Consider the following 12,087-nt stretch of genomic DNA (forward strand, 5'->3'; position numbering starts at 1 on the left):
TTTAGCACTTGGTTGGGGAGGGAAGATGCACAACCAATGAACCACCAAGTTCTGCCAATTCTACCCCCTTAACATTTCTTGAATCTTTCCACCTCCTGCTATCCTCAAGGCTGCTAGATTAGTTCAGGCCATCATCAGCTCTTCCTTGGTCTTCTGCAGTAGTCACTCTAACATATCTCCTCATCCCCAGTCTTGCTTCCTTCAAATCTATTCTTTACAAGGTTCTTTCTAAAACGCTAATCTAATTACTCTGGTCGCGGCTGGTTAGCTCAGTTGGTTAGAGCGTGGTGCTGATAACACCGCCGAGGTCGCGGGTTTGATCCCCGTACTGGCCACGGGCGCTTTTACTCCTTACCACCCAAGGTGGTTACACCTCTCTAGCTGAGACTTGGAAGGCTCAGGTTACTTAAAGAAAAAAAAAAAAAATCAACACGTCTAATTACTCCTTTTCCTAAAACCCCTTAATGACTCACTATTGTCCTCAGGATGAAGTCCAAATTATCAAACTGGCTGCATCTGTCCTTGCTTCTCTCTTTTGTCCCATCTCTAGCCATTCATCTTCTTCAACTACATTTTCCAAACACTCTGAATTCCTTCCAGAGTCCCTAATGCACCATGCTTGTCTTCCCTCATGTTGTTCTCCCTGCTAGGAATGTCATCTGTAGATGTGTGCTCATTTATTCATATTCATTCAAAACTTTCATTATGGGTGTCTACGTGTCAGCCCTGTACACCATCCTGAAATTTCCCATTATGGTCAGGAGATGGATGTGTCAGTGGGCCGTTGTACTGTACTAGGTGAGTCCCAGGATGGATGTAGGCACAGGAACTGCGGGGGTCATAGATGAACCCAAGTCCAGGGAATAAGTGAAGTCACCAGAAGGAGGAAGCGGGTGAAGAGCCATCTAGACTTAGGGAGCAGCATGAGTAAAGGCCCAGAGCTGAGAGACTGTTGTTCTGGGAAATGGCAATCAGTGTGGCCAGAGTGGACCGTGTGCAAGCCTCAGAGCACAAGCAGGACTGGGGGAGGCAAGGTCCAGTCACCAAGGGCCTTGCCTGATGTGCTAGGGAGTTGGGGTTTCTTTTCTTGTGAGGTAAAGGGTAGACACTGAAGGATTTTTAAATTTTTTTTATTTTTATTAAAAAGAATATTTATTTATTTGGCTGCGTAGGGTCTTAATTGAGGTGCATGGGCAGAGTAGTTGCGGAGCCCAGACTCAGTTGGCCCCACGGCATGTGGGATCTTAGTTCCCCAACCAGGGATCAAACCCGTGTCCCCTGCATTGGAAGGCAGATTCTTAACCACTGGACCACCAGGGAAGTCCCTGAAGGATTTTTTTAAAATTGGAAAGGAGGGAATGGGGAACTAGAGAGGAGAAGGAAGAGTGGCATGAGTGGCATGTGGCAAGAGTCACATTTATTTTTTAAAATCAACACGCTGGCAGCATTGCTTGAAAAAGTGACAGTTTGTCACAAATTGTCTAAATAAGCAAACAGTCCTGAATTGAAAAAAAAGAATCACCTGAAAAATTTCAGGGCCACCTTATGAAGCTGGGGCAATTGACTAGCATAACAAAGTTTAAATTGCATGAGTGGAAACTAGTTTAAATTTCTCATACTTTAATAGACGCAAGATTATGAATCTTTGAGGGCAGGGCCTCTACCTGACTTGTTTTTACCATATCCTCACCACCTATAGCAAATCTACCATGCAGTAAATTATCAATAAATACTTTTGACCAAGTGACTCTGAAATGTCTTCAAAGACTTTCTCTAAGATCATTCAATGAAAATAGCTCCCTGGTATTAAAAAAAAAAAAAAAAAAAACCAACCATGCAACTAAATTAACCCCTACTTGTTAAGGATAATTTGTTCAAATTTATGAAACGATGTGTGATTACATAGAGGCTATTGTAGACCCAATTATAGGAAAAATCACATCTGAGGAAAACATTTTCATCATTAGGTCTTTTTCTGTCCAGGGAAGTGAAAGGTTTTTCTCATCATTGTATTCCCAGCCCCAGCACAGTATGTATCCCACGACAAGGACTCAAAATATTAGCTAAATGAATGAATGTCTGAACAAGTATAGGGAATGCTTCCTTAAGACACATATATTCATAAAATCCCTAATAAACTTTTTTTTTCTGCCCCTCTCTTTATCAGTTTTAATCTCTAAGAAGAAAGGAACACACAGAAGTTAGGGATTATCTTTAGGCCAGAAAGGACTTTAGGAACCTTTGGACAGTTGGAATACTTCACAGACGGTGAAGAGCTCTGCCTGTCCATTACGGGTAGAATGGGGAGGAGAATTCAGCTCTCCTGATTCCAGACATTTTTCACTGTCCCATTTTGCAGTTCCAATTTTTAAAAATGCGGCAACATTTATAAAACTATTGATTGATCCTGTGAAACTCACTTTTTTGGTGCCGCTCAAACCTATCTCTCTCTGTTGCAGCTACTAGAAAGCCACGTATCTCCTGCAGGAGCAGAATTTGCAATATAGATGTGGAATTTATAAATGAAGGTGTTTTTGTCCCTCAGGCAAACCGCATATGTTTTCCTCTATGCCAGTTATTTCCACAGTATAAGTTGTTGGGCTACAGTCTTCAACAACCAAGGAAGTTTATGTTGTTCACAAGACCTCGGGGATTTCATGTTCGCTGGAGCAAATAGAAGCAAATTCTCTCATGCCCTCCTACCAAGAATTTCATGATGACATTCTGCCGGTTGCCTTCTCAGATTTGCATGTGATTCTCCTTCCCTCTCTAGATTCCAGGATGAAGCCCCATTTACTCTGTCCTCCCTCATCGGGTCCCCTTTCTGTCCCTTTAGGTCCCCTTGGTGGTCCTCTTTTCTTCCCTTCGTCACCCTGATCTTATAAGAAGTATGTCTGCAGATCTCTCACTCCCACTAAAGCTTAAGTGCCTGAAACCACTCTCCCCACTCTCCCACCCCACCCCACTCATTTGTGAGAAAAACTAGAAGGAGAAATAACACCTGCCAGTTCTACGTCTCTAAAGGCAGGGACTAGAAGACAATTTTTCTAGGAGCCCCCGTGCTGGCCTTCGGGCTGCCTGCAGTCCTTTGGGTCCTCTCTGGAGAGGCCTCGGTGGAAAGGGAAGGAAAGGCCTGTCTTCTCCTCTTATTCCCTGTCTATGGAAGAGCACTCGCATCTCCTGCCTTGAGGGTGCAGCCAGAGGGCCCAGGTGATCCGGCTCCTTAACAGGAATAATAGGAGGCTGGGAGCGAAACAGGCTGTAGTCCACATTGTCAGTAAGGTGTAGGGGAGAGGTTAGCTCCTGATGGAAAGATGATCAGGAGCTGTGTGAACTTCCAACGGCCCCTTGTTTTTCTCTCATTGGCTTACTTCGTTCAAGGACTCGGTTTTGTTTTTATATTTTTCTCTAGCATTGGAGCTGACGCTACCATAAGACTAGACTGGACAAATTCTCCAGAAACAACTGAGTGACAAGCTCCATTGACTTGCCTCTAGTTTTTTCTAGCTGTACCAGTGGAAGCATGGACTCCTCAGAAAACTGAGGCCCTTTTGGACCACCGTGGATTTTGAAAATGCTATAATAGGTGCAGGGCCATAGGGGCTCTCCAAAACCCTGACTAATCTGGTATAGCACGAATTTCTTGGTCTCCTGGCCCACTCTCTTTCTGATCAGAAAACTGAAACCTTTGCATGAAATAAGAAGATTTGTATCCTAGTGTTATAAGAAGCAGCTCGAACTGGGAATTCTCCGGTGGTCCAGCGGTTAGGACTCTGCCCTGGTCGGGGAACTAGGATCCTGCAAGCCAGGCAGCACAGCCAAAAAAAAAAAAAAGCAGCTAAAACTGGTTACACCCATGTCATTCATAAGTCTCTCTCTTCCTTCTCCATAGTTTCCTTGGGTTGAGTCTCTTGGTTTATTATCAAGAAGATGCTTCTGCCACCTGGGTAATTAAATCTGTGCTCTTTACTGTCTCCTACCTCATTGCCTCTGAAGGCCAACCCGGCACTCTTTTCTATTTCCTCAGTCTGGCAAGGCTGGGGGCTTATTTTGACTCAGCCTCCTGGATGGCATAAGGTTCCTGCTAAGCCTGCACCTCCCAGCCTTCGACTGCACACCCCTAACAACTCCACCAGCTGCTGCGGTGGTCCCCTTGTTCCAGCTTTGACACCCTGCTTCAGCCTCCACTTCATGCACCTTTGTTCATTTTATTTGTTCACGCTGTGCTCGCCTTGTCTTCCCAAATCCACGGCAAAACCCTTGTTGGGGAATCCAACTGTTACCCAGTAAAGAAAGAAGTGTTGCTTGTGATGGTGCAAACGCAATCTGGAAAGAAAAGCTTTCGTCGTGCATTAGTGATGAGCACAGAATTTTTTCTTTTTTTTGGGTGCGCTGGGTCTTAGTTGCAGCACGCGGGATCTTTGTTGCCTCGTGCGGGATCTTTAGTTGCAGCATGCGAACTCTTAGTTGCGGCATGTGGGATCTAGTTCCCTGACCAGGGAGTGAACCCGGGCCACCTGCATTGGGAGCGTGGAGTCTAAGCCACCGGACCAACAGGGAAGTCCTGAGCACAGAAATTATATTTAGGTTCTACACAAAACCTATAGATGAATTATCAGGCAAACTACTTTCAATGTGTCCTTTGGTATAATTTGACTTACGTAGGAAAGACAAATATTTTCAAATACTTCAGTTTTCATGGATCTCAGAATAGGTTAAAAACTTTTAAATATTAAAACACACTAAAATATTTTTTACAAAGTGTGTTCAGTAGGCTGGAATCTCTACAGGCAAAAAAAAAGTGTGAAATAATTATCTGGGTAAATCAGGAAAAAATTATTTTAGTTTGAATTTATACTGTGGTACATTTTCTGTGTTCATGGTGTTATGGCACAACCCAAATTTCACTGTATATAAAGATTTTTAAATTTTGCTTTTTATTTTCTTGAACATTCAAACATTTAGAAATTTGAATTTACTTTGGCCTTATTTCTAACATTTATGACTGTCTACATATACAAAGCAACTGGCAAATAGCAGATACTGATAAATTGTCAATTTACCAAGGAATTTCCTTTCTCTTTTTTTTTTTTTATTGAAGTATAGTTGATTTACAATGTTGTGTTAGTTTCTGGTGTACAGCAAAGTGGTTCAGTTTTGTATATATATATATTCTTTTTCAGATTCTTTTCCATTATAGTTTATTATAAGATATTGAATATAGTTCCCTGTGCTATCCAGTAAATCCTGTTGTTTATCTATTTTATATAGTAGTTTGTATCCGCTAATCCCCCAAATCCTAATTTATTTCTCCCCCCCCCCCCACCTTTGGTAAACATAAGTTTGTTTTCTATGTCTGCAAGTCTGTCTCTGTTTTGTAAATAAGTTCATTTGTATTATTTTTGTAGATTCCACATATAAATGATAGCACATGATATTTGTCTTTCTCCCTCTTACTTCCCTTAGTGTGATGATCTCTAGGTCCATCTTTGTTGCTACAAATGGCGTTATTTCGTTCTTTTTTATGGCTGATTAATATTCCATTGTATAAATGTACCACATCTTCTTTACCCATTCATCTGTTGATGGACATTTAGGTTGCTTCCATGTCCTGGCTATTGTAAATAGTGCTGCTATGAACATTGAGGTATCTTTTCAAATTAGAGTTTTCTCCGGATATATGCCCAGGAGTGGGATTGCTGGATCATATGGTAACTCTGTTTTTAGCTTTTTAAGGAACCTCCATACTGTTTTCCATAGTGGCTGCACCAATTTACATTCCTGCCAATAGTGTAGGAGGGTCCTACCAGGGAATTTTCTTATAAACTACTACTACTATTTGATTTCCAGTAAATTACTTTATCCAACTAGAAAAAATAGTAAGTGTGCCTAATATATAGCTGACTCTCAGTAAACAAATTGATGCATTAAGAAAAAAAAAAGAAAAAACAGTAAGTGTCCAAGTGTCAGAGCATTGTAATGAAGCCCCTTTGCAACCTCCAAATGTATTATGGAGGTTTGTTTTTTTTTTTTTTTGAAATTGTTGAGTGAGAAGAGAATTTTCATTGGACATTTTCCATTCCATGAATCCCCTCCCCCTTTTCCTTTTTTCTCTCTCCAATTTTCTCAAAGTGTAAAGAACGAGGGAGAGGAGGAATGAATGTCTGTATATGCAAACAAAATATACTTTATATTTCCATGCAATACAACAATTAGTATAAAAGGAACTGGTAGAGAAGGATATTATGATCTCATGCTTATACATATATATCGTTTTCCACATTTCTTAGATAAATGGCATAAGCCTCATCTATAGAGGATTAGAATTACTGAAATTATGACTATAATGGCCCATATAGTTCTGTAACATTTTCCACTTCATTTTCCAAGTGAAAAGTGGTTCAAATATTATTCATTTGAAAATCTTCAGATTCAAGCTACATTACAAATAAAGAGTTGTATTGGCAAATCATGCTAGACTGTTCTTAAGAAAAGATTCCATGAATTGTGACAATTTTCAAAAATGCCTGAGCAAATGTACCTGTTATTGAAATAAATTTAGAATGGTTAAATAAGTAAATAAATAACTTACAGAATTTTTTTAAAATTTTATTGAAGTATAATTGATTACAATGTTGTGTAGGATTTATACTAACTCTTTTTCTATGGGAATTTGACCATAGATCTAAAATAAATTTTAAGAGAATTTGAAAGTTCCTAAGTTAGTCAAATTAGAATCAAGTTTTTTTTGTTTGTTTGTTTTGTATTTTTTTAAGATCCATTACATCTACATGTTCCAGTCCTTCCAGGTAATAGTATTTCTCTTTCTTTTCTTTCTTACAAGGTTTTGAAATTTACATCCAAATGGAAAGGAATAAGAACCTCTTTTGGTTCTTATTCTTCTAGGAAATAAGAAGAAATTTCATACTTCATTCACTCATTTTTTTTTAATCAGGGTATCCTTGTATACTTTTCACTTTATTTTCAAATATCTTAACTTTCTGTGTTCACTTTCCCATCTTAAAATGGCAATAGTAATAGTTCCTACCTCACTGGGTTATTGTGAAAATTAAATGAATAAATAGCATGAAGTGCTTAGTGAAGTTCCTGGACATAGTAAGTGCTCAATAGATGTTAGCCATCATTATACCTGCTGTTTTTTTGTTTTGTTTTGTTTTTATGTGTAGTTGATTTACAATTTTTTTTTTTTTTTGGCCAAACCACGTGGCATGCGTGATCTTAGTTCCCCGACCAGGGATCAAACCCATGCCCCCTGCAGTGGAAGCACAAAGTCTAAACCACTGGACCGCCAGGGAAGGCCATGATTTACAATATTGTGTTAGTTTCAGGTGTATAGCAAAGAGATTCAGTTATATATTTTTTTTCACACTTTTTTCCATTATAGGTTATTAGAAGATATCGATATAGTTTCCCTGTGCTATTACAGTAAATCCTTGCTGTTTATCTATTTATATATAGTAGTATGTATCTGTTAACCCCATACTCCTAATTTATCTCTCACCACCCCTTTTCCCCTTTGGTAATGATGAGTTTGTTTTCTATGTCTGTGAGTCTGTTTCTGTTTTGTAAAGAAGTTCATTTCTACTTTTTTTAAGATTCCATGTGTAAGTGGTCATATAACATTTGTCTTTGTCTGACTTACTTCACTTAGTGTTTATAATCTCTAGGTCCATCCATGTTGCCTGCAAATGGCAATATTTCATTCTTTTTTTTATGGCTGAGTAGTATTCCATTGTATATATGTACCACATCTTCTTTATTCATTCATGTCGATGGACACTTAGGTTGCTTCCATGTCTTATTAGCAGTTATTGTAAATAGTGCTGCTATGAACATTGGGTGCATATATCTTTTCGAATTAGAGTTTTGTCTTTTCCGGATATATGCCCAGGAGTGAGATTGCAGGATCATACGGCAACCTATTTTTAGTTTTTTTAAGGAACCTCCATACTGTTCTCCATAGGGGCTGCTCCAAGTCACATTCCCATCAACATTATAGGAGGGTTCCCATTTCTCCACACCCTCTCCAGCATTTTTTATTTGTAGAATTTTCAATGATAGTCATTCTGACCATATGAGGTTATACTTGCTGTTCTTATTATTACTTTCCCCTTCTGATCTATTTGGGTTTATGATCTCTCAGCTGTTTAATTCTGACATTCTCAAGTATATAGAAATCAGCTTGAAATGGTTTAAAAATAGTACCACCTCACACTTGAGGTACTGAGATTTTTTCTACTAACATTTATGAGGCTAATTTGATCTCCTCAGAGAAGAATTTCTTCTGCTCTAGAAATACACTTTAAAGCTTTGACCAGGAGGAAAGAATCGCAAAATACAGAGTACCCAAAAATAACGTATTTTTTATGAGCTGAGTAAAAACTTGCAAATACCATGCCCCAGACATTATTTTTTGGGACTTCTCAGTACAAATTCTTAAGGAATCCCTGTCCCCATCCCACTCCAAAAGACAGTACAGTGGCATAATCCAGTGCCTTGTTACTCAAACCAGGGACTCAGCATCAGCATCTCCAGGAAGTTTGTCAGAAAAGGAATTTCAGGACCTGGCCCAGACCTACTGAATCATAATCTGTATTTCAAAAGGCACCCCAGGCGATTCATGTATACAGTGAAGTTTGAGAAAGACTGATGTAGTTGAGGTTCAGCTTTTTTTTTTTTTCCTTACTAGGCCAGGATAACTTCAAATATTTTATAACTAGATCACGGTTTCTCAACGTCTGGACTGTTGATATTTGGGGCTGAATAATTCTTTGTTGTGGGGATCTGTCCCGTGCATTGCAGGATGTTTAGCAGCATCCCTGGCCGCCACCCACTAGATGCTAGTAGCTCCCCAACAACCAACAACGCCTTCGTGTTATTATTATTATTATCACTTACACCTTCTGCTCTACCTGGACTTATAATGTGCTCTGTTTGGTTCTGACTTTGGCTAACAATGTTTTTTTGGTGAGACAATGTTTGATTGCTAAATGTCTCCTTGGGGATTAAATTGCCCGCATTGAGAACCACAGAAATAGATCCACTAACTTTGCTATGTTCTTCTTTCCTTCTAAAGTCAGAGTATGTGATAGATCACTTTTTACTGTTGTTAGAATCTATTTTCAGTTTATTATAGGACAATAAGTTTTGAAACTTACTTTTGATTAAATGTTATCAAAATTTGATAATATATTACTATTCTTATCTGCTTTTTAAGTTTTCTGCTTCTGATCAGACAACTAAAGCACCAGGCAGGCAGAAAGATGCAGAGCAAAATGTCAGATAGACCTACTAAGTGGTGAGAATTAAAGGAAGGAAAGTGGACCTAGTTTGGAGTGGCATCTAGTAGCTTTTCTCCTTTTGTTCAGAGTCTTAGAGTCACAGAATTTCACATCTGGTAACATCTTCTCATCAACATTAATTTCCAGGACTTTGTTCAATTACAAATGCCAAAAGAGATTAATTCATGAATTCAACAAATATTTCTTAAGCACAGCTAAGAACTTGGCACAAAGCCCCTGCCTTAAGGATAGATGATAGGAAATTGATGATTCTAATTCAGCCCCATTCCCCTTGACTGTGTCTCCTGAAGCCCATCTCAGAAAATGGAAACTCACCTTTCCAGGTCACTGAAGCCAAAATCCATGGAGTCATCCTCAAATCCTCTCTCTCACACATCCCATCCAGTGGAAGTTCTTTTGACTCTACTTTCAGAATATATTTTGACTTTGAATACCTCCATGACTACCACTCTGGTCCAAGCCCCAATCTATCCCTGGATGAATGCAGTCTCCTAATAGATCTCCGTTTTTCTACTCTTGCTCCCCAGCCTAATCTTATCATAGCATCTAGATTGATCCTGTTAAAATTTGAAGTCAGGTCAAGTCATCACATCTGTATTCAAACACTTGGTTGGCTCCCAGTCTCACTGAGAAAACAAGTCAAAGCATTTACAACAGCCTAGAGTAAGGCCCTACATCATCTGGCCCCTTTGTTGCTTTAACTGACTTCCATGGTATAAATACTCCCTTTATGGCCAATTTCAAGCCACCAATGTGATGTCACAAATCATGGAGTTGTGAAGGTATTCGCAGTAGCACATCATTATATGGTGTTTCCATCATGCAAATACCGTTGATGTAAATAATCTCAAGAGCATAGATAATAGTAAAATGAAATTACTTAATTAGGAAGTGATCAATTTTGAGTATTTATTACCTTTGTTTTAATATAATTTATTTACTTAATAGTAAGTTTATATAATTTAATTTTTTAATAATGGCTGTGTTTCACAACCAGCTTACAAAATTCTTGAAAATTTAACAGTTGGCTCCCAGGAGTCAGTTGAACTGGCTCTAACACACCAGTGTTAGAGCACCAAACATGCACCTGCCTCAGGGCCTTTATTTTTTCATCTGCCTGGAAAGCTCTTCTCCCAAATGCTTGCAAGGACTCCCTCCTTCATTTCTTTCAGGTCTTTTATTGAATATTACGTTCTAGGTATCACCTTCCTCAGCCACCATGTCTAAAATTGTACCATCCCGATTCCCTATTCCAACAACCAGATTCATTTTTAACCTTAGCACTTATCACTATACAACATACCTTTTCTCTGACTTGTTATTTACTCCCAGTGTCCTCCATTAGACTCAAAGCTCAATAAAAGTAGAGATTTTTGTCGGATTTGTGCCCTCTCAAACCCTAGCACTTAGATCTGTGACCAACAATTACTGGGCTCTCAATAAAATATTTGTTGAATGAATGGATCAGCATCACCTCTTCATTTCCTTATTTTACTTCCTGCTCTGATTCTAATTGCCTAGTAGTTAATGGTATGTTATATGTGAAAGAAATGGCATCTTTCCAACCCACATCTTTCCAAAGAAAAGGCATCTTACCTTCCCTGTTTCTTTGTTTATTTATTTGTTTTTACTTCTTATTTATGCAGACCCCAAACCCCAGCTCATTATTTTATTTTTGGCTTAGAAATACTTCAGCAAAAACAACTCTGTGGCTTCCCTTGTCCTGCCTGAGAATGATCCTAGTGAAATGATACTTCATATCTCACTTCTATATAAGAGAGTCTGGGACCCATTGTTGAAAATTACCTTATAGAACTGTATAAATTTCTCAGACTGTCAAACTATAACTCCTAGACTTAGCAGCCTTCTCAGATGCTTTTTTGCTATGTTCCCCAAAAGGCAGCAGCTCACTTTCAGACAATTGCTGATTCTGCTTCTGAATGATCTGAGGTGTCACAGACTCCATATAGATTATTCACTGAGGTCTCAGACACATAGGGAGTTTAGCTCCACAGACAGAATATTCATAATTTGCCATAAATATTCTCAACACTGTAAATTGGGTTTGATAGGAATAGGGTTGCAAACTGGACTATGCCCCCAGGGCAGTTTTTTCTTGAAAAGAGTATCTCTTCTCTCCCACCTCCATGCTTCACCACCATACACAATTGTACTATTGTCCAAGTTACACTATAATGTTTTTGAAATCCAAGGATGTGATGTGATGTGATGTATTGTTTTATGAAGTATTCTTAAAAGCAAATAGAGAAACAATTTCCTTATAAGATATTTACAAAGAAATATTTCTCCCAGTGCTTCCTTTCAGGTCTTACTAAGTCACAAACGTGCCCTAAAGATTCATTGGAAGAAAAATCCCATGGAATTGTGAATTTGTGCTCAATACATGAATACACCCAGTGAGTCAGACTCATGGTATTTTCAGCCTAAGTGCCCGTTCCTTATGACTGGTAGGAAGAAGTGCATATTGGAAGGTCATTGTTATATCTCTGAGGTCAAAGTGATATCAATTTTCTCAAAAAGAGTGAAATGACCAATTCCATTATTAAGATAATATAGTTAATTCATACCTTACTTCAAATATTTTTTACTACATTATATGGGTATTTAATCTTATAATTTGTGTATTCCTTGAAGAGCTCACAGTCAGTAGAGACGGTCTTCAGAGGCAAAAGATCAAGTTAAAATGCAAAGATTTGACTCTGGTGTGACCTTAATAGCAAATATCTATGGTTTGATAGGGAAT

The 12,087-nt window shown here is 38.7% G+C and overlaps 1 non-coding gene across 1 annotated transcript; it reads left to right on the forward strand.

Annotated features, from left to right (window-relative positions):
- The first annotated feature begins 258 nt into the window (after positions 1-258).
- TRNAI-GAU lies at positions 259-335 on the forward strand. Its single transcript is given in 2 exon segments — positions 259-296; positions 300-335. It is a non-coding gene; the product is annotated as a tRNA-Ile (tRNA).
- The last annotated feature ends 11,752 nt before the right edge of the window (positions 336-12,087 follow it).

Source organism: Balaenoptera musculus, chromosome 13, assembly GCF_009873245.2.
Source record: "Balaenoptera musculus isolate JJ_BM4_2016_0621 chromosome 13, mBalMus1.pri.v3, whole genome shotgun sequence".
NCBI classification, from domain to species: domain Eukaryota; kingdom Metazoa; phylum Chordata; class Mammalia; order Artiodactyla; family Balaenopteridae; genus Balaenoptera; species Balaenoptera musculus.